The 23,864-nt window shown below is 45.9% G+C and overlaps 1 long non-coding RNA gene across 1 annotated transcript; it reads left to right on the top strand.

Moving 5' to 3' along the window:
- The first annotated feature begins 13,570 nt into the window (after positions 1–13,570).
- LOC118472095 (uncharacterized) lies at positions 13,571–14,020 on the top strand. The gene is made up of 3 exons (XR_004849666.1): positions 13,571–13,605; positions 13,686–13,823; positions 13,951–14,020. It is a non-coding gene; the product is annotated as an uncharacterized lncRNA (long non-coding RNA).
- The last annotated feature ends 9,844 nt before the right edge of the window (positions 14,021–23,864 follow it).

Raw genomic sequence — 23,864 nt, 5'->3', positions numbered from 1 at the left:
ATCATATCCATTGTTCTTCCCTAAAGGTGAGCTTGGATGGCATGCAAATATTCCAAAGGTTGGTGTATCCATGGACGAAGTGGATGCATACCGTGCAATACATAGGGCAAGTAATGCAAATGATGAAGATGCGGGTTAGTTGTTTCTTTGTAATTTATGATTTTTGCACATTGTTAACTATGCTTTCGGCATCACTAAATAATCAACACATGAATATGCAGAATCTCCTATCCATCTATGTGTGTCCGTACGTGACTACTACTGCTACAAATTCCAGATCCGTCCAGGTGTATTCAATCCAATACTTCATGGTAAGCGACTGTTCCAGCAGTTCGCGGTCGACACGTACATTAAAATTGAGAGCTCCCGTTTTGATTTCATACGTAACAACCAGGATCGGTTAAGGGCAGACCTATACCAAGGCTTGGTGGATAGCATGGTAGATGGAGATATTAGAGCAGAGAAGGTTGGGAAACGAACTGTGCTGTTTCCGTCGTTCATTGGTGGTCCTCGTGACATGAGACGTCGATATATGGATGCTATGGCTCTGGTGCGGAAGTTTGGTAAACCAAACATGTTTCTTACCATGACATGTAACCTCAACTGGGATGAGATAAGGAGGGAGCTCCTCCCAGAGCAGACACTATAGGATCGTCCAGATCTTGTAGTGCGTGTCTTTCATGCGAAACTACAGGAGTTAAAGCATAGGCTCACTAAACAGAATATTCTCGGTAAGGTTTGTGCCTACGTCTATGTCGTGGAGTTTCAGAAGTGAGGTTTGCCACATGCCCATTTTCTACTCATCATGCAGAGGAATTACAAGCTAACGTGCCCTGAGCAGTACGACCTTTTGATCTTAGCTGAGATCCCATCCAACAAGTATCATGAACTGCGAAAGATGGTTATCAAGTATATGATGCATGGTCCGTGCGGTTCGCTAAATCCTAACTGCCCATGCACTAAGGGTCGTGCATCATGCAAGAATCAATACCCCCAGCCTTACAGTGAAGCAACCTTGCAAGGGAAGGATTCATACCCTATTTATAGACGTCGTGACGATGGGCGTAAGGAAAAGGTTCGAGGGTGCGAATTGGACAATAGATGGGTTGTCCCTTACAACCCGTACCTCCTTCGCCTCTTCAACTATCACATCAATGTTGAGGCGTGCGGGAGCATTAAAGCTGTTAAATACCTGTTCAAGTACATATACAAAGGCCATGATCGTGTGTCTGTTGTTATGAGAGATGCGAGCAAAGCAAAAGAGGATGTAGATGAGATCAAGCAGTATAGAGATGCAAGGTGGGTGACTCCTCCAGAAGCCTTATGGAGGATATACGGATTTGAGCTATGTCAGATCTCTCCACCTGTGATGCAGCTGCAACTCCATCTTCCAAACATGCACATGGTGACATTTCACGAGCGGCAAATGGTCGAGCGAGTCGTCAACCGTAAAGGTGCTGATAGGTCAATGCTCACAACATATTTTGAGAAGAATAGGCTGCACAAGGAGGCTCGAAACATCCTGTATCGTGACTTCCCTGAGTGGTACACTTGGCAGCAGGGAAAGGTGTGGCAAAGGAGGAAACAAAATACGAGTGGAAAGGTTGGTAGAATAGTCTCTGCTCTACCAGCTGAGGGGGAGCGCTTCTATCTTCGGCTTCTCCTAAACCATGTGACTGGTGCTACCTCCTTTGCATATCTAAGGACATTAGATGGTGACATACTACCATCTTTTCGTGAGACAACACAAAGCAGGGGACTACTTGAATCTGACGACACAATAGATGAATGTCTCAATGAAGCTGCTCTTTACCAAATGCCATCAGCGTTACGAAGGTTGTTTGCAACAATTCTGGTTTACTGCGAGCCGAACGATGTGGCAGAATTATGGCAGAGACACCTTGACGCAATGTCAGAGGACTATCACCATAGTACTCAAAGCAAAACACATGTGCAACAGATGGTCTTGATTGACATTAGAAATATATTGCAGTCAATGGGGAAGACATAAAGACATTCCCCCTCCCTGCTTTCATCGATATATATGACAATTCACATGGTACTGATAGAGAGATTTACGAGGAGGAATGTATCGAGCCAATGACAGAAGACGTTGCTTTGAAAGAAACCCTAAACGAGGAGCAGAGGTCTGCCTATGATAAGATTCTATCTGTCGTTGACACCAATATCGGTGGAGTTTTCTTTGTGGATGGGCCTGGTGGGACTGGAAATACCTATCTCTATAAGGCATTGCTTGCGGCAGTACGCAGTCAGGAAAAGATTGCAGTTGCAACAGCTAAATCTGGGGTTGCCGCATCCATAATGCCTGGGGGGAGGACCGCCCATTCGCGCTTCAAGATACCACTTACTATTGATGATGGTGCAGAGTGTAGCTTCACGAAACAAAGTGGGATATCAAAGTTACTACAAAAGCATCGCTCATTATCTGGGACGAGGCATCAATGGCTAAGAGACAAGCATTTGAGGCACTAGACAATAGCATGCGTGATATAATGGGTTGGCCTAGGCTGCCCTTTGGTGGGAAGACAATTGTGTTTGGGGGAGATTTCAGACAAGTGCTCCATGTCGTACGCAAGGGGTCAAGGGCTCAAATAGTTGCTGCTTCACTACGAAGTTCTTATCTCTAGGAATCCATGTGCCACCTAAAGCTTGTTCGCAACATGAGGGCACAGAGCGACCCATGGTTTGCAGAATATTTGTTGCGCGTCGGTGGTGGCACTGAGGAAGAGAACAACGATGGTGATGCTCACCTTCCAGATGAGGTATGTGTGCCATATACTGGTAATGACCACGACCTTGATAGATTGATAGATGACATTTACCCCAAACTAAATGAGAACATGTCTAACACAAGCTACATCACTTCAAGAGCAATATTGACTACTTGGAATGACTGGGTGGATATGATAAATATGAGGATGATCAACCGTTTCCAAGGGGAGCAGATGATGTACCATAGTTTTGACACCGCGATGGATGATCCCAATAACTATTACCCATCGGAATTTCTAAACACCCTTACTCCTAATGGACTACCCCCGCATGTTCTGAAGCTCAAAGTTGGATGCCCAATCATGTTGCTTAGGAATATAGACCCGGGTAACGGACTTTGCAACGGTACACGACTGGTGGTTCGTGGTTTCCAAAAAAATAGTATTGAGGCTGAAATTGTTCTTGGTCAGCACGCTGGCACTACCGGAATGCGAATTTTCTTGCCTCGTATACCCCTGTGTCCCTCTGATGACGAGATGTTCCCTTTTCATTTTGAAAGGAAGTAGTTTCCGGTAAGACTTAGTTTTGCCATGACCGTTAACAAGGCCTAGGGCCAGACGATTCCTAATGTTGGTGTGTGAAAGTCGCCTAGAGGGGGGGTGAATAGGGCGAAACTGAAATTTACAAAGTTAATCACAACTACAAGCCGAATTAGCGTTAGAAATATAATCGAGTCCGAGAGAGAGGGTGCAAAACAAATCGCAACCAAATAAAGAGTGTGACACGCGGATTTGTTTTACCGAGGTTCTGTTCTCGCAAACCTACTCCCCGTTGAGGTGGTCACAAAGACCGGGTCTCTTTCAACCCTTTCCCTCTCTCAAACGGTCCCTTGGACCGAGTGAGCTTTTCTTCTCAATCGATTGGAACACAAAGTTCCCAGAAGGACCACCACACGATTGGTGTCTCTTGCCTCAATTACAAGTGAGTTTGATGTCAAGAAAGAATGAGAAAGAAAGCAATCCAAGCGCAAGAGCTCAAAAGAACACAACAAATCTCTCTCTCTAATCACTAATGCTTTGTGTGGAGTTGGGAGAGGATTTGATCACTTTGGTGTGTCTTGTATTGAATGCTTAGCTCTTGTAAGTAGTTGGAAGTTGGAAAACTTGGATGACTTGAATGTGGGGTGGTTGGGGATATTTATAACCCCAACCACCAAATTAGCTGTTTGGTGGAGGCTGCTGTCGCATGGCGCACCGGACACTGTCCGGTGCGCCAGCCACGTCACCAGACTGTTGGGTTCCGACCGTTGGAGCTCTAACTTGTGGGCCCGCCTGGCTGTTCGGTGGCGCACCGGACAAGTCCTATAGACTGTCCGGTGTGCCACCCGCGCGTGCACTGCTCCTCTGCGCGCGCAGGTGCGCATTTAATGCGTTGCAGTCGACCGTTGGCGCGAAGTAGCCGTTGCTCCGCTGGCTCACCGGATAGTCCGGTGTGCACCGGACATGTCCGGTGAATTATAGCGGAGCGGATTCCCGAAGCTGGCGAGTTCAGAGTCGCTCTCCTCTGGAGCACCGGACACTGTCCGGTGGTGCATCGGACAGTCCGGTGAATTATAGCGGAGCCCTCTGAAAATTCCCGAAGGTGAAGAGTTGGGCGTCGAGTTCCCTGGTGCACCGGACACTGTCCGGTGGCACAACGGACAGTCCGGTGCGCCAGACCAGGGCAGCCTTCGGTTATCCCTTGCTCTCTTTGTTGAACCCATTTCTTGGTCTTTTTATTGGCTTAGTGTGAACCTTTGGCACCTGTATAACTTATATGCTAGAGCAAACTAGTTAGTCCAATTATTTGTGTTGGGCAATTCAACCACCAAAATCAATTAGGAAATAAGTGTAAGCCTAATTCCCTTTCAATCTCCCCCTTTTTGGTGATTGATGGCAACACAAACCAAAGCAAGTATAGAAGTGTATAATTGAACTAGTTTGCATAATGTAAGTGCAAAGGTTACTTGGAATTGAGCCAATATAAATACTTATAAGATATGCATGGATTGTTTCTTTTATTTTTAACATTTTGAACCACGCTTGCACCACATGTTTTGTTTATGCAAATTATTTTGTAAATCCTTTTCAAAGTTCTGTTGCAAATAGTCAAAGGTAAATGAATAAGATTTTGCGAAGCATTTTCAAGATTTGAAATTTTCTCCCCCTGTTTCAAATGCTTTTCCTTTGACTAAACAAAACTCCCCCTTAATGAAATCCTCCTCTTAGTGTTCAAGAGGGTTTTAAGATATCAATTTTGAAGATACTACTTTCTCCCCCCTTTTGAACACAATAAGATACCAATTTGAAATTTACCAATTGAAAATCATTAGTTTTTAAAATTAGGTGGTGGTGCGGTCCTTTTGCTTTGGGCTAATACTTTCTCCCCCTTTGGCATGAATCGCCAAAAACGGATACTTAGAATGAAATATAAGCCCTCTTTCTAACTATTTTCTCCCCTTTGGCAAATAAAACATGAGTGAAGGTTATACCAAAGACGGAGAGTTGCTCGGAGCGACGGCGAAGGATGAGTTATGGAGTGGAGTGGAAGCCTTTGTCTTCGTCGAAGACTCCAATTCCCTTTCAATACACCTATGACTTGGTTTGAAATTCACTTGAAAACACATTAGTCATAGCATATATAAAAGAGACATGATCAAAGGTATACTTATGAGCTAAGTGTGCAAGACATCAAAAGAAATTCCTAGAATCAAGAATATTTAGCTCATGCCTAAGTTTGTTAAAAGTTTGTTCATCTAGTGGCTTGGTAAAGATATCATCTAATTGATCTTTAGTATTAATGTATGCAATCTCGATATCTCCCTTTTGTTGGTGATCCCTTAGAAAATGATACCGAATGGCTATGTGTTTAGTGCGACTATGTTCAACGGGATTATCCGCCATGCGAATTGCACTCTCATTATCACATAGAAGAGGAACTTTGGTTAATTTGTAACCATAGTCCCTAAGGGGTTGCCTCATCCAAAGTAATTGCGCGCAACAACGTCCTGCGGCAATATACTCGGCTTAGGCGGTAGAAAGAGCTACGGAAGTTTGCTTCTTTGAAGCCCAAGACACCAAGGATCTTCCCAAGATACGGCAAGTCCCCGATGTGCTCTTTCTATTAATCTTACACCCCGCCCAATCGGCATCCGAATAACCAATTAAATCAAATGTGGATCCCCGTGGGTACCAAAGCCCAAACTTAGGAGTATAAACTAAATATCTCAAGATTCGTTTTACGGCCGTAAGGTGAGCTTCCTTAGGGTCGGCTTGGAATCTTGCACACATGCATACGGAAAGCATAATATCTGGTCGAGATGCACATAAGTAGAGTAAAGAGCCTATCATCGACCGGTATACCTTTTGATCGACGGATTTACTTTCCGTGTCGAGGTCGAGATGCCCATTTGTTCCCATGGGTGTCTTGATGGGCTTGGCATCCTTCATTCCAAACTTGCTTAGAATATCTTGAGTATACTTCGTTTGGCTTAGGAAGGTACCCTCTTGGAGTTGCTTTACTTGAAATCCCAAGAAGTACTTCAACTCCCCCATCATTGACATCTTGAATTTTTGTGTCATGATCCTACTAAACTCTCCACATGTAGATTCGTTAGTAGACCCAAATATAATATCATCAACATAAATTTGGCATACAAATAAATCATTTTCAAGTGTTTTGGTAAAGAGTGTAGGATCGGCCTTTCTGACTTTGAATCCATTAGTGATAAGGAAATCTCTAAGGCATTCATACCATGCTCTTGGGGCTTGCTTGAGCCCATAAAGCGCCTTAGAGAGTTTATAGACATGGTTAGGGTACTCACTATCTTCAAAGCCGGGAGGTTGCTCAACATAGACCTCTTCTTTGATTGGTCCGTTGAGGAAGGCACTCTTCACGTCCATTTGATAAAGCTTGAAGCCATGGTAAGTAGCATAGGCTAATAATATGCGAATTGACTCAAGCCTAGCTACGGGTGCATAGGTTTCACCGAAATCCAAACCTTCGACTTGGGAGTATCCCTTGGCCACAAGTCGGGCTTTGTTCCTTGTCACCACACCATGCTCATCCTGCTTGTTGCGGAAAACCCACTTGGTTCCTACCATTTTGATTAGGACGTGGAACCAAATGCCATACCTCATTCCTAGTGAAGTTGTTGAGCTCCTCTTGCATCGCCACTACCCAATCCGAATCTTGTAGTGCTTCCTCTACCCTGTGTGGCTCAATAGAGGAAACAAAAGAGTAATGCTCATAGAAATGTGCAACACGAGATCTAGTGGTTACCACCTTATGAATGTCGCCAAGGATGGTGTCGACGGGGTGATCTCATTGGATTGCTTGGTGGACTCTTGGGTGTGGTGGCTTTGGTTCTTCATCCTCCTTGTCTTTATCATTTGCATCTCCCCCTTGATCATTGCCGTCATCTTGAGGTAGCTCATTTTCTTGATGTTCTCCTTCATCTACTTGAGCCTCATCCTCATTTTGAGTTGGTGGAGATGCTTGCATGGAGGAGGATGGTTGATCTTGTGCAATTGGAGGCTCTTCGGATTCTTTAGGACACACATCCCCAATGGACATGTTCCTTAGTGCGATGCACGGAGCCTCTTCATCACCTATCTCATCAAGATCAACTTGCTCTACTTGAGAGCCGTTAGTCTCATCAAACACAACGTCACAAGAAACCTCAACTTGTCCAGAGGACTTGTTAAAGACTCTATATGCCCTTGTGTTTGAATCATATCCTAGTAAAAAGCCTTCTACAGTCTTAGGAGCAAATTTAGATTTTCTACCTCTTTTAACAAGTATAAAGCATTTGCTACCAAAGACTCTAAAATATGAAATATTGGGATTTTTACCAGTTAGGAGTTCGTATGATGTCTTCTTGAGGATTCGGTGTAGATATAATCGGTTGATGGCGTAGCAGGCGGTGTTGACCGCCTCGGCCCAAAACCGATCCGAAGTCTTGTACTCATCAAGCATGGTTCTAGCCATGTCCAATAGAGTTCTATTCTTCCTCTCCAATACACCATTTTGTTGTGGCGTGTAGGGAGAAGAGAACTCATGCTTGATGCCCTCCTCCTCAAGGAAGCCTTCGATTTGTGAGTTCTTGAACTCCGTCCCGTTGTCGCTTCTAATTTTCTTGATCCTTAAGCCGAACTCGTTTTGAGCCCGTCTCAAGAATCCCTTTAAAGTATCTTGGGTATGAGATTTTTCCTGCAAAAAGAACACCCAAGTGAAGCGAGAATAATCATCCACAATAACTAGACAGTACTTACTCCCGCCGATGCTTATGTAAGCTATCGGGCCGAATAGATCCATGTGTAGTAGCTCCAGTGGCCTGTCAGTCGTCATGATGTTCTTGTGTGGATGATGAGCACCAACTTGCTTCCCTGCTTGGCATGCGCTACAAATCATGTCTTTCTCAAAATGAACATTTGTTAATCCTAAAATGTGCTCTCCCTTTAAAAGCTTATGAAGATTCTTCATCCCAACATGGGCTAGTCGGCGGTGCCAGAGCCAACCCATGTTAGTCTTAGCAATTAAGCAAGTGTCGAGTTCAGCTCTATCAAAATCTACTAAATATAGCTGACCCTCTAATACTCCCTTAAATGCTACTGAATCATCACTTCTTCTAAAGACAGTGACACCTACATCAGTAAATAGACAGTTGTAGCCCATTTGACATAATTGCGAAACGAAAAGCAAATTGTAATCTAAAGAATCTACAATAAAAACATTGGAAATAGAATGGTTAGGTGATATAGCAATTTTACCCAATCCTTTGACCAAACCTTGGTTTCCATCCCCGAATGTGATAGCTCGTTGGGAATCTTGGTTTTTCTCGTAGGAGGAGAACATCTTCTTCTCCCCTGTCATGTGGTTTGTGCACCCGCTATCGATGATCCAACTTGAGCCCCCAGATGCATAAACATACAAAACAAGTTTAGTTCTTGACTTTAGGTACCCAAATGGTTTTGGGTCCTTTGGCATTAGACACAAGAACTTTGGGTACCCAAACACAAGTCTTTGACCCCTTGTGCTTGCCCCCAACATATTTGGCAACTACCTTGCCGGATTTGTTAGTTAACACGTAAGATGCATCAAAAGTTTTAAATGAAATGCTATGTTCATTTGATGCACTAGGAGTTTTCTTCTTAGGCAACTTAGCACGAGTTGGTTGCCTAGAACTAGATGTCTCACCCTTATACATAAAAGCATGGTTAGGGCCAGAGTCAGACTCCCTAGAATGAATTCTCCTAATTTTGCTCTCGGGATAACCGGCAGGGTACAAAATGTAACCCTCGTTATCCTGAGGCATATGAGCCTTGCCCTTAACAAAGTTGGACAATTTCTTAGGAGGGGCATTAAGTTTGACATTGCCTCCCTGTTGGAAGCCAATGCCATCCTTAATGCCAGGGCGTCTCCCATTATAGAGCATACTACGAGCAAACTTAAATTTTTCATTTTCTAGTTCATGCTCGGCAATTTTAGCATCTAATTTAGCTATATGATCATTTTGTTGTTTAATCATAGAAAGGTGATCATGTATAGCATTAACATCAACATCTCTACATCTAGTGCAAATAGTGACATGCTCAGTGGTAGATGTAGAGGGTTTGCAAGAATTAAGTTCAACAATCTTAGCACATAATATATCATTTTTATCTCTAAGATTGGAAATTGTAACATTGCAAATATCTAATTCTTTAGCCTTAGCAAGCAATTTTTCATTTTCATTTCTAAAGCTAGCAAGAGAAATGTTCAATTCTTCAATCTTAGCAAGCAAATCAACATTTTCATTCTTAAGATTTGGAATAGAAACATCACAAACATTTGAATCAACCTTAGCTAACAAATTAGCATTATCATTTCTAAGGTTGTCAATAGTCTCATGGCATGTGCTTAGCTCACTAGTTAATTTCTCACATTTTTCAACTTCTAGAGCATAAGCATTTTTAACCTTAACATGCTTTTTGTTTTCCTTGATTAGGAAGTCCTCTTGGGTATCCAAGAGGTCATCCTTTTCATGGATGGCACTAATTAATTCATTTAACTTTTCCTTTTGTTGCATGTTTAGGTTGGCAAAAAGGGTACGCAAATTATCCTCCTCATCACTAGCATTATCATCACTAGAGGACTCATATTTAGTGGAGGATTTGGATTTAACCTTCTTCTTTTTGCCGTCCTTTGCCATGAGGCACTTGTGGCCGACGTTGGGGAAGAGAAGTCCCTTGGTGACGGCGATGTTGGCGGCGTCCTCGTCGGAGGAGGAGTCGCTAGAGCTTTCGTCGGAGTCCCACTCGCGACAAACATGGGCATCGCCGCCCTTCTTCTTGTAGTACCTCTTCTTCTCCTTTCTTCTCCCCTTCTTGTCGTCGCCCCTGTCACTGTCACTAGATAGTGGACATTTTGCAATAAAACTTACCACATTTGTAGCAAACTTTCTTGGAGCGGGGCTTGTAATCTTTCCCCCTCCTTTGCTTGAGGATTTGGCAGAAGCTCTTGATGACGAGCGCCATTTCCTCGTTGTCGAGCTTGGAGGCGTCGATGGGTGTTCGACTTGGAGTAGATTCCTCCTTTTCTTCCGTCGCCTTGAATGCGACCGGTTGTGCTTCGGACGTGGAGGGGCCGTTAAGTTTGTTGATTTTCTTTGAGCCTTTGATCATCAATTCAAAGCTCACAAAATTCCCGATTACTTCCTCGGGAGTCATTAGTGTATATCTAGGATTGCCTCGAATTAATTGAACTTGCGTAGGGTTAAGAAAAACAAGGGATCTTAGAATAACCTTGACCATCTCATGGTCATCCCATTCCTTGCTCCCGAGGTTGCGCACTTGGTTCACCAAGGTTTTGAGCCGGTTGTACATATCTTGTGGCTCCTCCCCTTGGTGAAGACGGAAGCGACCGAGCTCCCCCTCGATCGTTTCCCGCTTGGTGATTTTGGTCACCTCGTCTCCTTCGTGCGCGGTCTTTAGAGTGTCCCAAATCTCCTTGGCATTTTTCAACCCTTGCACCTTATTATACTCCTCTCGACTTAGAGAGGCGAGGAGTATAGTTGAGGCTTGGGAGTTGAAGTGTTGGATTTGGGCCACTTCGTCCTCATCATAATCTTCATCCTCTACGGATGGTACCTGTACACCAAACTCAACAACATCCCATATACTTTTGTGGAGTGAGGTTAGATGAAATCGCATCAAATCACTCCACCTAGCATAATCTTCACCATCAAACATTGGTGGTTTGCCTAATGGGACGGAAAGTAAAGGCGTATGTTTAGGAATGCGAGGGTAGCGTAAGGGGATCTTACTAAACTTCTTGCGCTCATGGCGCTTAGAAGTAATGGACGGCGCGTCGGAGCCGGAGGTGGAAGGTGATGAAGTATCGGTCTCGTAGTAGACCACCTTCCTCATCTTCTTTTTCTTGTCGCCACTCCGATGCGACTTGTGGGAAGAGGATTTCTTTTCCTTCCCCTTCCCCTTGTTGCGGGACTCTTCCGATGAAGCTTTCCCGTGGCTTGTAGTAGGCTTGTCGCCGGTTTCCATCTCCTTCTTGGCGTGATCTCCCGACATCACTTCGAGCGGTTAGGCTCTAATGAAGCACCGGGCTCTGATACCAATTGAAAGTCGCCTAGAGGGGGGGGGGTGAATAGGGCGAAACTGAAATTTACAAAGTTAATCACAACTACAAGCCGGGTTAGCGTTAGAATTATAATCGAGTCCGAGAGAGAGGGTGCAAAACAAATCGCAACCAAATAAAGAGTGTGACACGCAGATTTGTTTTACCGAGGTTCGGTTCTCACAGACCTACTCCCGGTTGAGGTGGTCACAAAGACCGGGTCTCTTTCAACCCTTTCCCTCTCTCAAACGGTCCCTCGGACCGAGTGAGCTTTTCTTGTCAATCGATTGGAACACAAAGTTCCCACAAGGACCACCACATGATTGGTGTCTCTTGCCTCAGTTACAAGTGAGTTTGATCTCAATAAAGAATGAGAAAGAAAGCAATCCAAGCGCAAGAGCTCAAAAGAACACAACAAATCTCTCTCTCTAATCACTAATGCTTTGTGTGGAGTTGGGAGAGGATTTGATCACTTTGGTGTGTCTTGTATTGAATGCTTAGCTCTTGTAAGTAGTTGGAAGTTGGAAAACTTGGATGACTTGAATGTGGGGTGGTTGGGGGTATTTATAACCCCAACCATCAAACTAGCCGTTTGGTGGAGGCTGCTGTCGCATGGCGCACCGGACAGTCCGGTGCGCCACCGAACACTGTCTGGTGCGCCAGCCACGTCACCATGCTGTTGGGTTCCGACCGTTGGAGCTCTGACTTGTGGGCCCGCCTGGCTGTCTGGTGGCGCACCGGACAAGTCCTGTAGACTGTCCGGTGTGCCACCCGCGCGTGCACTGCTCCTCTGCGCGCGCAGGCGCGCATTTAATGCGTTGCAGTCGACCGTTGGCGCGAAGTAGCTGTTGCTCCGCTGGCTCATCGGACAGTCCGGTGTGCACCGGACATGTCCGGTGAATTATAGCGGAGCGGATTCCCGAAGGTGGCGAGTTCAGAGTCGCTCTCCTCTGGAGCACCGGACACTGTCCGGTGGTGCATCGGACAGTCCGGTGAATTATAGCGGAGCCCTCTGAAAATTCCCGAAGGTGAAGAGTTGGGTGTCGAGTTCCCTGGTGCACCAGACACTGTCCGGTGGCACACCGGACAGTCCGTTGCGCCAGACCAGGGCAGCCTTCGGTTATCCCTTGCTCTCTTTGTTGAACCCATTTCTTGGTCTTTTTATTGGCTTAGTGTGAACCTTTGGCACCTGTATAACTTATACACTAGAGCAAACTAGTTAGTCCAATTATTTGTGTTGGGCAATTCAACCACCAAAATCAATTAGGAAATAGGTGTAAGCCTAATTCCCTTTCAGTGTGTACTTGTTGGAACCAGTGTTCTCTCATGGCCAGCTTTATGTTGCTCTATCAAGGGCCACAGCTCGATCGAAAGTGAAGATACTTGCCATTCCAGTCACTGATGAGAAGAAGAACTGGGTGGAAAAGAATTCAACGATAAATGGCGCAACATACACAAAGAATATCGTTTATAAGGAGGTCCTTACGTTGTAGCTGATATTGATTAATACATAGCAATTAACAACTTGTAATGCACTTGGTTATTTTTTTTAATGTGAACATGCATTTTTTCCTTATATATGTAGTTTGTTTTATGTAACTATTATGCACTAATATTTTATCGTATAATTCGTATGTCATCGCAATTTATAGTCATTGTACTATGAACGTTTAATTTTTTGAGGTTTTACTCATGCCATCAGTCTTGTGAATTGTAGTTTAGGGTCAAAGATCTGATTGTCATGTCTGATATATGGGCATTGTAGTTTATAAAATATCTGATTGTGATGTCTGATAGCTTGTTATCTCTTATGGTTGTGAGACATTTTGTACTTCCTAAACAAGGACAGATTAAACCCTAAACTTAGAATGAGCACTGCATGTTACAATGGTTGTAAGACATGTTGTCTGATGCTAGTTTGCTCTATGATAACTTTGGTATTATCCTTCCAATGAAGCAACAGGCTGGGCCATCAATGATCGAGGTGTTTCATTCACATTTGGACCTTATCTACCAAGCACATCAGGTTCCTGTGTTCTTAATGATGTAACCTACTTATTTTTTATAACCTGAGACTTCAGAGTTTGCCAGAAAATGGGTACCATTTGTTAAGAAGTACAATATTGAACCTAGAGCTCCTGAATGGTACTTCTCCCATAAAATGATTACTTGAAGGACAAAGTGCACCATTCATTTATTAAAGACCGCGGGGCCATGAAGGTCTGTCTTTGCAAACATCTATATAATGGTTTTTTAGTTATAATCCAATACTGACATGTCTTAACAAAAAATCATGGCAGAGAGAATATGAAGAATTCAAAGTTAGGGTAAATGGCCTTGTTGCTAAGGCACAGAAAGTTCCCGAGGAAGGATGGATCATGCAAGATGGCACACCATGGCTAGGAAACAATACCAGGGACCATCCTAGAATGATTCAGGTTAGCATCTACAAAATGAAACTTCTGTTACTCAGTTGTCTGCTAATGTGGTTGATAATAGTTTTCACCCCCTTTTTTCTCTTGAAAGGAATTTGCTTTGCTAACTGCTCTTTCTGATCATACTCAGGTTTTCCTTGGTCACAATGGTGGCCTTGATACTGAGGGCAATGAGTTACCCCGTTTGGTCTATGTTTCTCGATATGCCAACAGGAACACCGTGTAAACAAAAAACTGAAAACTACAGAACAGAAACCGACACATCCCTAGGTTGCCTGCCCCTGCCCCCGTTGGGAAAAAAACAACAGCGCCCGGCCACCATCTTCAAAGCATCACAACCTCCGTCTCCCCTTCAGCTTCTGGTTGATGGTTAGAAAGCCATCTCTTCAAGGTCTCCGTGATCTTCTCCATGGCCAGTTGATCTTTTGGTTTGAGGAGAATCCCCCAGTTCAACATAAAGGAGATAGTTTCATACAAAAACCACTTTTGTATTACTAGGATTTTTTTCAAAAGCAATCCTGCTTCGGTTACGCCATGTAGCCCACATCAAGCCTGCAATCATAAACAGAAGGTATGAGAGAAAACAGGTTTGGCCTGCTTCCAGGCAGCAAATAATTCTTCTACCGAGTTAGGAGTGTGGACCCAATCAAAAATCTGATTCATGCAGCCCCAAATAAATTTTGGGAGAATACAATTAAAGAAGATATGAAAAATTGATTTGTGCCCCTTGCACAAAGAGCACAAGGCACTCCCTTTCCACCCTTTTTAAGACTACTACAACTTGAATGTTCCTGTATTTCCAAATTCTAATTTTGAAAGGTGCCTTGCATTTCCAAATTATTTTGTAAATTTTACTCCTGACCCCCATGAGTTATTTACATGTATAATGATTTTGTAGTATAGGAGTGGGAGTTCTCTAACGCCCAGTCTACCGAATCTCTACCTTGAGTGAAAATATATGTCTGAATTTCATCATAAAGATCCCCCCACATGGAAAACAATTTAGTGCTAAGAGGGCGCACTAACTCAAAGTTTCAATCATCTTCATATAGATAATCTGCCAACAGGAACACCATGTTTTTCGATGTAAGCTACAGATTATGTTTTAATATTCTCCATCAATGTTACGACTATTTGGTGCACGGATTCTATAAGTTTCTAATTGAATTTTCGGGGGCGTTTCTGCCTGCCACAGATTAACTTGAGAGGTCTTGATGGTGTTTGCAATGGTATTACTGGTATGATTGGGACCCCTCTTGCTGGTTACCTCTCTAATTTGTCTGGATCTGCAAGCTCGCTGGTCTCTTTATTTGTAAACATGTGCAATCAAGTAAGAAATCATTGGACCCTGTGGCTCCTCTTAATGAAGCGTAGGTAAACAGCTAGCAATTTGGCAATGGTGTAACACTTAAATATGCATTCCCTTAAACTATACTATTATAGTACTTTAGAAGTTTGGATTGCATTCTTCCTGTTGGATCCACTCAATATTATTAAAGGTTTTTTATCTCTCAGAAGAGACTCCTGATAAGGTTCTACACATATTATACAACATAATGCCTTATTCTTTTCAGAGACTGCAGATTCAAGTGAAGTCATTTTTTCACTAAGATTTAGTGCGGCAACATCCATATTGTCTTTGTAGTCATCAAGCAAATGTTTTGTAACAGTTTGGTACACTCCCTCTCTAACATCACCTTCAATTCGAAGATCCGCACAATGTTCTCTAACTTTCTCGATTTGTCTCAGGAGCTCTTATTTGGATGACAACTGAAGATGGTAATGCCTTAATATCCTTCATACTATCTGCAAGCAACCGTCAAAGATGTTGGTTTTCATAAAAACAAAGCATCGATTCTGCTCATCAGTCTGCATCTTTCGTCAAGTTCATCATGGGTCATTGAGAGCACCTAGAGGGGGGGGGGGGGGGGTGAATAGGTGATCCTGTAAAATCAATCAATAAATAGCCACAAAACTTAGTTATTAAAGTGTTAGCGCGACTAAGTAGTTTTGAAGCGAGTTCTTGTGGATAAAACAATCACAGAGAAGGTAACACAAGAGACACGCAATTTTTATCCCGTGGTTCGGCCAAGTAACACTTGTCTACTTTCACGTTGTGGCGTCCCAATGGACGAGGGTTGCACTCAACCCCTTTCAAGCGATCCAATGATCAACTTGAATACCACGACTTTCTTTTAGTGTATTTTCCCGTTTGCGAGGAATCTCCACAACTTGGAGTCTCTCGCCCTTACAATAGAGATCACAAAGAAAGCACAGAGTAAGGTTCGGAGAGCAACACACACAAGACACAAATCCACAGCACACACACGCACACAAGCCAAGACTTGAGCTCGAAACGTAGCACAGAGAGTTCACAACTCGAACGGAGCTCAAATCACTAACACAATCGATCAAATACGCGGTGGCGGACTGTGGGAGTCTTAGAATGCTTAGTGAATGCTTAGATGTCTCCTCCATGCGCCTAGGGGTCCCTTTTATAGCCCCAAGGCAGCTAGGAGCCGTTGGAGGCAAACTTGGAAGGCCATCCTTGCCTTCTGTCGAGCGGCGCACCGGACAACTACTGTAGCCTGTCCGGTGCGCGATTGCCTTCCAAATCGAGCACAGTCGACCGTTGCAGCTTCGGGCCCGTTGGCGCACCGGACACTGGCTGGTGCACACCGGACAGTCCGGTGCCCCCTGCCGACCATTGGAGCTGCCACGTGTCGCCCGTAGATTTCGCGGCCGACCGTTGGCGCTGGCGACCGTTGGCTCACCGGACAGTCCGGTGAATTATAGCCACGTCGCCCTGATGCTTTTCCCGAGAGCGATAAGTTCGTCGCGGATGACTCACCGGACAGTCTGGTGCACCACTGGACAGTGCGGCGAATTATAGTCGTACGTCGCCGTCGAATCCCGAGAGCGGCGAGTTCACGCGGACCAGGCTGGCGCACCGGACACTGTCCGGTGCACCACCGAACAGTCCGGTGTGCCAGGCCGAACTGGAATTTGGCTGCACACAGCCAAGTCTTTTGCAATTCAATTCTCTTCTTCTCAGCACTGTTTCTAGCACTTAGATAACCTCATTAGTATTCAAAAACAAATGTACTAAGTCTAGAAACATACCTCATGCCTTGATTTGCACTTTTCAACCTTTGGCACATTAGGACTTAAAGAATATGTGTTGGGCATCTAATCACCAAAATACTTATATAAATTTCCCAAGGGCATATTTCCCTTTCAATCTCCCCCTTTTTGGTGATTATGCCAACACTTTAAAAAGCAACAAAAAACGTGCAAAATCAATTCAATTTGAAGATCCAATTGTTTTTTACTATAATTTGGCATATTTGGATCACTCTTTGCCACCACTTGGTTTGTTTTTTCAAATCAAATTCCTTTTTCTATCTATAGGTCAAACACACTTGTTTGGGCAAAACGAGAGATATTCCAAGAGAAAAATTGATCAAGTGCCAAAAACTCCCCCTTTTCCCATATTCAAAATTGTCCCCCACAAGAGACCAAATTTTGCAATAAGAGTATTTTGGACAAATCAAAAATTCTAACTCTAGTATTTTCAAAATTCACAAGTGGTTGGCTGATCCATTTGCTTTGCTTTGGCCTTAATTTCTCCCCCTTTGGCATTAAGCACCAAAACAGGATCATTTTTGGCCCTTTAACCCCATTGCCTCACCAAAAATGTCAATTCAGAGCAAAAGGCAATTAGAGCATAAGAATGAACTTGGAATTAATTACAGTTATTACACTAATACCGGAGTGCAGTGGAAGTCTTTGCATCGTCCAAGTCCACATTTCCCTTTCAATGCACCTTTTAGACTACATCAAGTATACTTAAACAACCAGGTTAGTCTCAAAAGGTCAAGTTGTAGCACATCTCCCCCTTAATATGTGCATCACTTGCATATGGACTTGTGAGGTACGGGGATCACGTGTACAACTTGAGCACCACAAATAAACAATAATGGATTTAAATGCATAAAGTAACATGATCAAAGGCATAGAACACATGTATGCTAAAGATCAATCCAAGTTACATGAATCTAAGACATTTAGCTCACTACGCAACCTGTAAAACCTTTTCTCATCTAAAGGCTTAGTGAAGATATCGGCTAGCTGGTTCTCGGTGCTAATATGGTACACCTCGATATCTTCCATTTGCTGGTGGTCTCTCAGGAAGTGATGCCGGATGTCTATGTGCTTAGTGCGGCTGTGTTCAACAGGATTATCCGCCATGCGGATTGCACTCTCATTTTCACATAGGAGTGGGACTTTTCTTAGATTGTAGCCAAAGTCCCGGAGGGTTTACCTCATCCAAAGTAGTTGCGCGCAACACTGTCCTGCGGCAACATACTTGGCCTCAGCGGTGGATAGGGCAACAGATGTTTGTTTCTTAGAACTCCAGGACACCAGGGACCTTCCTAGAAATTGGTACGTCCCCGATGTGCTCTTCCTATCAACCTTTCACCTGGCATAGTCGGAGTCTGAGTATCCAATCAAGTCAAAAGTAGACCCCTTTGGATACCAGATCCCGAAACAAGGCGTAGAAATTAAATATCTAAGAATTCGCTTAACGACCACAAGGTGACATTCCTTGGGGTCAGATTGATATCTAGCACACAAGCATACACTTAGCATAATGTCTGGTCTACTAGCACATAAATAAAGCAAAGAACCTATCATAGACCGGTATGCCTTTTGATCAACAGACTTACCTCCTTTGTTGAGGTCGACATGCCCATCGGTTCCCATCGGTGTCTTCGCAGGCTTGGCGCCCTTCATCCCAAACCGCTTGAGAAGATCTTGTGTGTACTCCATTTGGGAGATGAAGGTGCCGTCCTTGAGTTGCTTCACTTGGAACCCAAGGAAGTAGGTCAACTCTCCCATCATCGGCATCTCAAACTTTTGTGTCATCACCCTGCTAAACTCCTCGCAAGACTTTTGATTAGTAGAACCAAATATTATGTCATCGACATAAATTTGGCACACAAAAAGATCACCATCACAAGTCTTTGTAAAAAGAGTGGGATCGGCTTTCCCAACCTTGAAGGCACTAGCAATTAAGAAATCTCTAAGGCATTCATACCATGCTCTTGGTGCTTGCTTAAGTCCATAGAGCGCCTTAGAGAGCTTGAACACATAGTCAGGGTACCTGTCATCCTCAAAGCCAGGGGGTTGTTCCACGTATACCTCCTCCTTTATTGGCCCATTGAGGAAAGTGCTCTTCACATCCATTTGAAATAGCCTGAAAGAGTGGTGAGCAGCATAGGCTAATAAAATTCGAATAGACTCTAGTCTAGCCACATGAGCAAAAGTCTCCTTGAAATCCAAACCTGCGACTTGGGCATAACCCTTTGCCACAAGTCGAGCCTTGTTTCTTGTCACCACCCCGTGCTCGTCTTGCTTGTTGCGGAACACCCACTTGGTTCCCACAACATTTTGCTTTGGACGTGGCACCAGGCTCCAAACTTCATTTCTCTTTAATTTGTTGAGCTCTTCCTGCATGGCCAACACCCAATCCGGATCCTGCAAGGCTTCTTCTACCCTAAAAGGCTCAATAGAAGAGACAAACAAGTAATGCTCACAAAAGTTAGCTAATCTTGAGCGAGTAGTTACTCCCTTGCTTATGTCACCCAGAATCTGGTCAACGGGGTGATGTCGTTGGATCGTTGCTCGGACTTGAGTTGGAGGGGCACGTGGTGCTTCTTCCTCCATCACTTGTTCTTCCTGTGCTTCCCCTTGATCCTGTCCCTCTTCTTGAGGTACCTGTTCACCGTCTTGAGTTGGAGGATGCACCATTGTGGAGGAGGATGGCTGATCTTGATCCTGTTGTTCCTGTGGTCGCACATCACCAATCACCATCGTGCGCGGCCGTTGGAACATCATCTTCATCTATGTCATCAACATCAACTTGCTCTCTTGGAGAGCCATTAGTCTCATCAAATACAACGTCGCTAGAGACTTCAACCAAACCCGATGATTTGTTGAAGACTCTATACGCCTTTGTGTTTGAGTCATACCCTAGTAAAAACCCTTCTACTGCCTTGGGAGCAAATTTAGAATGTCTACCTGTGGGGTACAGATATCCCCCGGGTCCACTAGAAGGCTAGAAGACCTCGCGAAAGGCCTTGGGCCCATTGTTTCGCAAGGCCATCCCTTCGTGGGCCTGGGGAGGAATGTCTGGCAGAGTGGATCGACGCAACATTGGATCAACTCGAGCCCAGGCAGCCCAATGAATTCAAACGTTATCCACAGCAGTGATCCGATTTTCCCGCGCAGCACCCTCGGACGTCGGAACTGAATGATGATAAGTCGACAGGATTATAGGAAGATAAGCTCAGTCGGTTCACTATTACTTAGGCGCACGTTGTTATCATATCCGCATGTAACGCCCCACGGTCAAGTATATAAGGCCTAGGGGCACCCCCTCAAACAACATCTCACTCATTTTAGCCATCTACTCAGCTCTCTAGCGTCCCTCGTACTAGAGAACTCCCCTGTAACCCGCCACATAAAAGATCCACACCAGGACGTAGGGTGTTACACATCTCAAAGCGACCCGAACCTATACAAGATTGTCTACTGTCTCTCGTGCATCTGGCACGAACCATCGAGCTACAGTCGGTAACACCGTCCTACTCCAAAAAACACCTCGAGGGGCAACCCTGGGTGCGTGGTTGGACCCAAAACACCGACAGCTAGCGCGCTAGGTAGGGGGTGTGTCACTGATCCAAGCTAGCTCAATGGCCATCACTTTCAAGTACAAGATCATCCTCCGCCCTGGATCCGTGTTCTGCTTCGGGACCATCTCATCCGTGGCAGACAAAGAAGGAACTCTACATAGCATCGCGGATCCGCCGGAGAGAAAACCTTCCACGACAATCTCCGGGAAAGCCGGAGAGAAGCAGGAAAAAGCGCAACCTCCAGCGCTCCAAGCGAAGACTACCTCCTGCAAGCAAGGAGCAGAGGATCCGTCTACCCGGAGAACCCCGCTGTCCACCTCCTCTACGGAAAAATGGACATGGATCACAAGGAAAAAGGAAACAAACGAGGTGAAAACTCGTCAAGCTGCTCTTCTGGTACCTCCGCCCTCAAAGGAGAACAGAAAGAAGCTTGTCGCTACGACAGTTCCATTCTACCCCGACGTCCTCTTCACCGGGGGGAGAGTGGAATCGTCCCCCGTCTCCGACGATGAACCAACCGCGCCCAGGGAGGAACCTCTTCAGCGGGAATATCGCTGACGAAGGAACCGCCACCGAAATATCCGGAGACATCATGAAGCTGGAAGGCGGGACCCGGCGCAGCCTGTGTCACGAGATGAGATCTCGGATGTGGGAGAAACTCCAGAAGAACGGGTCTTTAGGGAAACAAGAAATTCCCAACGACGTGATCGTCGGCAAGCTCAAGAGCAGGCCGAACAGGAGGCGAGATAACGTCGAGAGAACCCTCTTCTCGGACGGAACCAGAACCCCGACTTCGCCCGAGCCATGAACACGCTGAGCGAGTTCAGTGGAGTGTTGGCTCAGATAGCCGATGGCCTCCCCCAGACTCCGGACGCCGAGGGCTACCGGCGGCTGCTCACTCGGGCAACTAATCATCTTCTGCCTCTCGCTCATCCTCCGAGCGATCTACAACACACCATCAATAGTCGGCGGGACGCACGAAGCTCCATCAATGCTTCACGCAAACGGCGACACGAGAACGAGATTCGGCGCCGAGAAGAGTATGATCGGGATCACGACATCCCTGCGCGAAGTCAGGCCACCAGAGTTGAGTCGACAACAGCTTCAACCGGCGGCACGACCCGGGGACGGTTGAGGCACCACGTTGACAACTCCCCTCCCTGGGACCGACATCATCATCGTCAACAGGAGGACACATGTGGAGTATCGGTGCTCACTCCACGTCTCAGGGCCATTCAGTGGCCCCCTAACTTCAAAGTCTCCAACGTCGACAAGTACGAACCTAAGCAGGACCCGGGAGGCTGGTTGGCCATCTATACCACCGCTGCCCGAGCCGATGGGGCAAATGAATATGTGATGACTGCGTACTTTCCCATCATCCTCGGGCAAGATGCGCTGCAATGGCTACGACACCTGCCCCGACACTGCATCGACGACTGGAGTGCTTCAGTCGATGCTTTATCACCAACTTCCAATCTCTCTCCGACAAGCCGGCGCAGCCATGGGACCTCAAATTTATCAGGCGCCGAGGGGATGAGACTCTCCGGTCATACCTCAAAAGGTTTCAGATCATGAGAAATCGTATCCCCGAGGTTGTGGAAGCATCAGTGATCGAGGACTTCTATTGGGGATCCAATGACTCGACCTTCGTCCGAGCCATACTTCAAAAGGCGCCAACTACCTCCGAGCAGCTGTTCAGGGAGGCGAACCTCTACATCACCGCCGACGAACGGGCTCAGGACCTCATTAGGGGACCGAAGCCTGCACCACCGGCACCACGACACGACGCGAACCAACAACTCGACAAGCGTTGGAAGAAGAGGCCTCGCGACGAGGTTCATGCCACCGGACCACCCGTCTCTCGTGCCCGAGGGGCACCCCGTGGAGGCAAATGAACATTGGACGACATCCTTGATGCCCAATGTCCGTACCACAAGGACATGCGCCACACCCTTCGGAACTGCAGAGACTTCAAGCACTCCGTCGGGAATGGCCGACCCTTCCAACCTCTACCGCCTCCCCCACCACGAGGAGGACCCGGAGAACCTCGACAACCTCAGCAGCAGGAAGGGGGAGGAGGCGGAGCATTCCCCCGTGTCGATGGAGAAGTCAACGTCATCTTCGGCAGACACAGGTCTCAAGAGAGCAAGAGGCAACAGAAGCTCAACGACCATCAGATACTGGTGTCGGCCACCGGTCCTCCCGCCCCGTACCGATGGTCCGAACACCCGATCAATTTCACTCGGGCGGATCAATGGCTAAACTTCGATCATCCGGGCAAGTACCCACTCCTCGTCGATCCGGTGATCCGAGAGAGCAGGGTAAAGAAGGTGTTAGTGGACGGGGGGAGCAGCATCAACGTCACCTTCCCCCGGACACTCCTAGGCTTGGGAGTTGCACTCAAAGAGCTCCACGAGTCAGACACTCCTTTCTTCGGCATCGTGCCGACTGAAGGAGAATATCCACTTGGACACATCTACATGTCGGTCACCTTTGGAACTCCGGATAACTACAGAGCCGAGTTCCTGAGGTTCGAGGTAGCAAGCTTCGACTGCGGATACAACGCCATCATCGGCAGACCTGGATTGGCGAAGTTCATGACCATCCCGCATTATACGTACATGATATTAAAGATGCCTGGACCACAAGGAATCATCACTGTGCGTGCTGACTTCCAAGGTGTCGCAGAGTGCTTCCAAGTGGCCATTCAGGCGGCCCTCACCACCAAACCATCGACGACTTCTTCTGCGCAGGCGAACTCAAAGCCTGAGGAGGACCTCACAGTACCTGCAAATGAAGCTCAAGCCGTGACCTCTATGCGGCCGACCGAGGAAACAAAGAGAATCAACCTCGGTTTCGCTGATGAATGCAAGACTACCATCATCAGCTCCAGCCTGGATGACATATAGGGAAGCATGCTCGTCCAGTTTCTGCAAGATAACCGAGACGTATTCGCATGGCAACCTGCAGATATGCCGAGAGTCCCGAGAGAGCTGGCCGAGCACAAACTGAAGGTCTACCCGCAGGCGAGGCCGATACGACACAAGTTGTGTCGTTTCACGCCCGACAAGAGAGAAGCTATTCGTGCCGAGCTAGCTCGCTTAGTCACAGCAGGGTTCATTAGAGAAGTACTGCATCCTAAGTGGTTAGCAAATCCTAATCTTGTACTCAAAAATAATAAAGTGGATTGGCGCATGTACGTTGACTATACGGATCTCAACAAACACTGTCCGAAGGATCCCTTCGAACTTCCTAGAATAGACCAGGTGGTAGACTTGACCGTCAGGTGTTCTGTGTTGTCCTTCTTGGATTGCTACTCCGGATACCATCAGATCAGCCTAGCAAA

The sequence above is a fragment of the Zea mays genome, chromosome 5 (assembly GCF_902167145.1).
Source record: "Zea mays cultivar B73 chromosome 5, Zm-B73-REFERENCE-NAM-5.0, whole genome shotgun sequence".
NCBI lineage: Eukaryota > Viridiplantae > Streptophyta > Magnoliopsida > Poales > Poaceae > Zea > Zea mays.
Note: the sequence above shows the minus strand (reverse complement) of the source record. Positions and strands in the feature narration are given on the sequence as shown.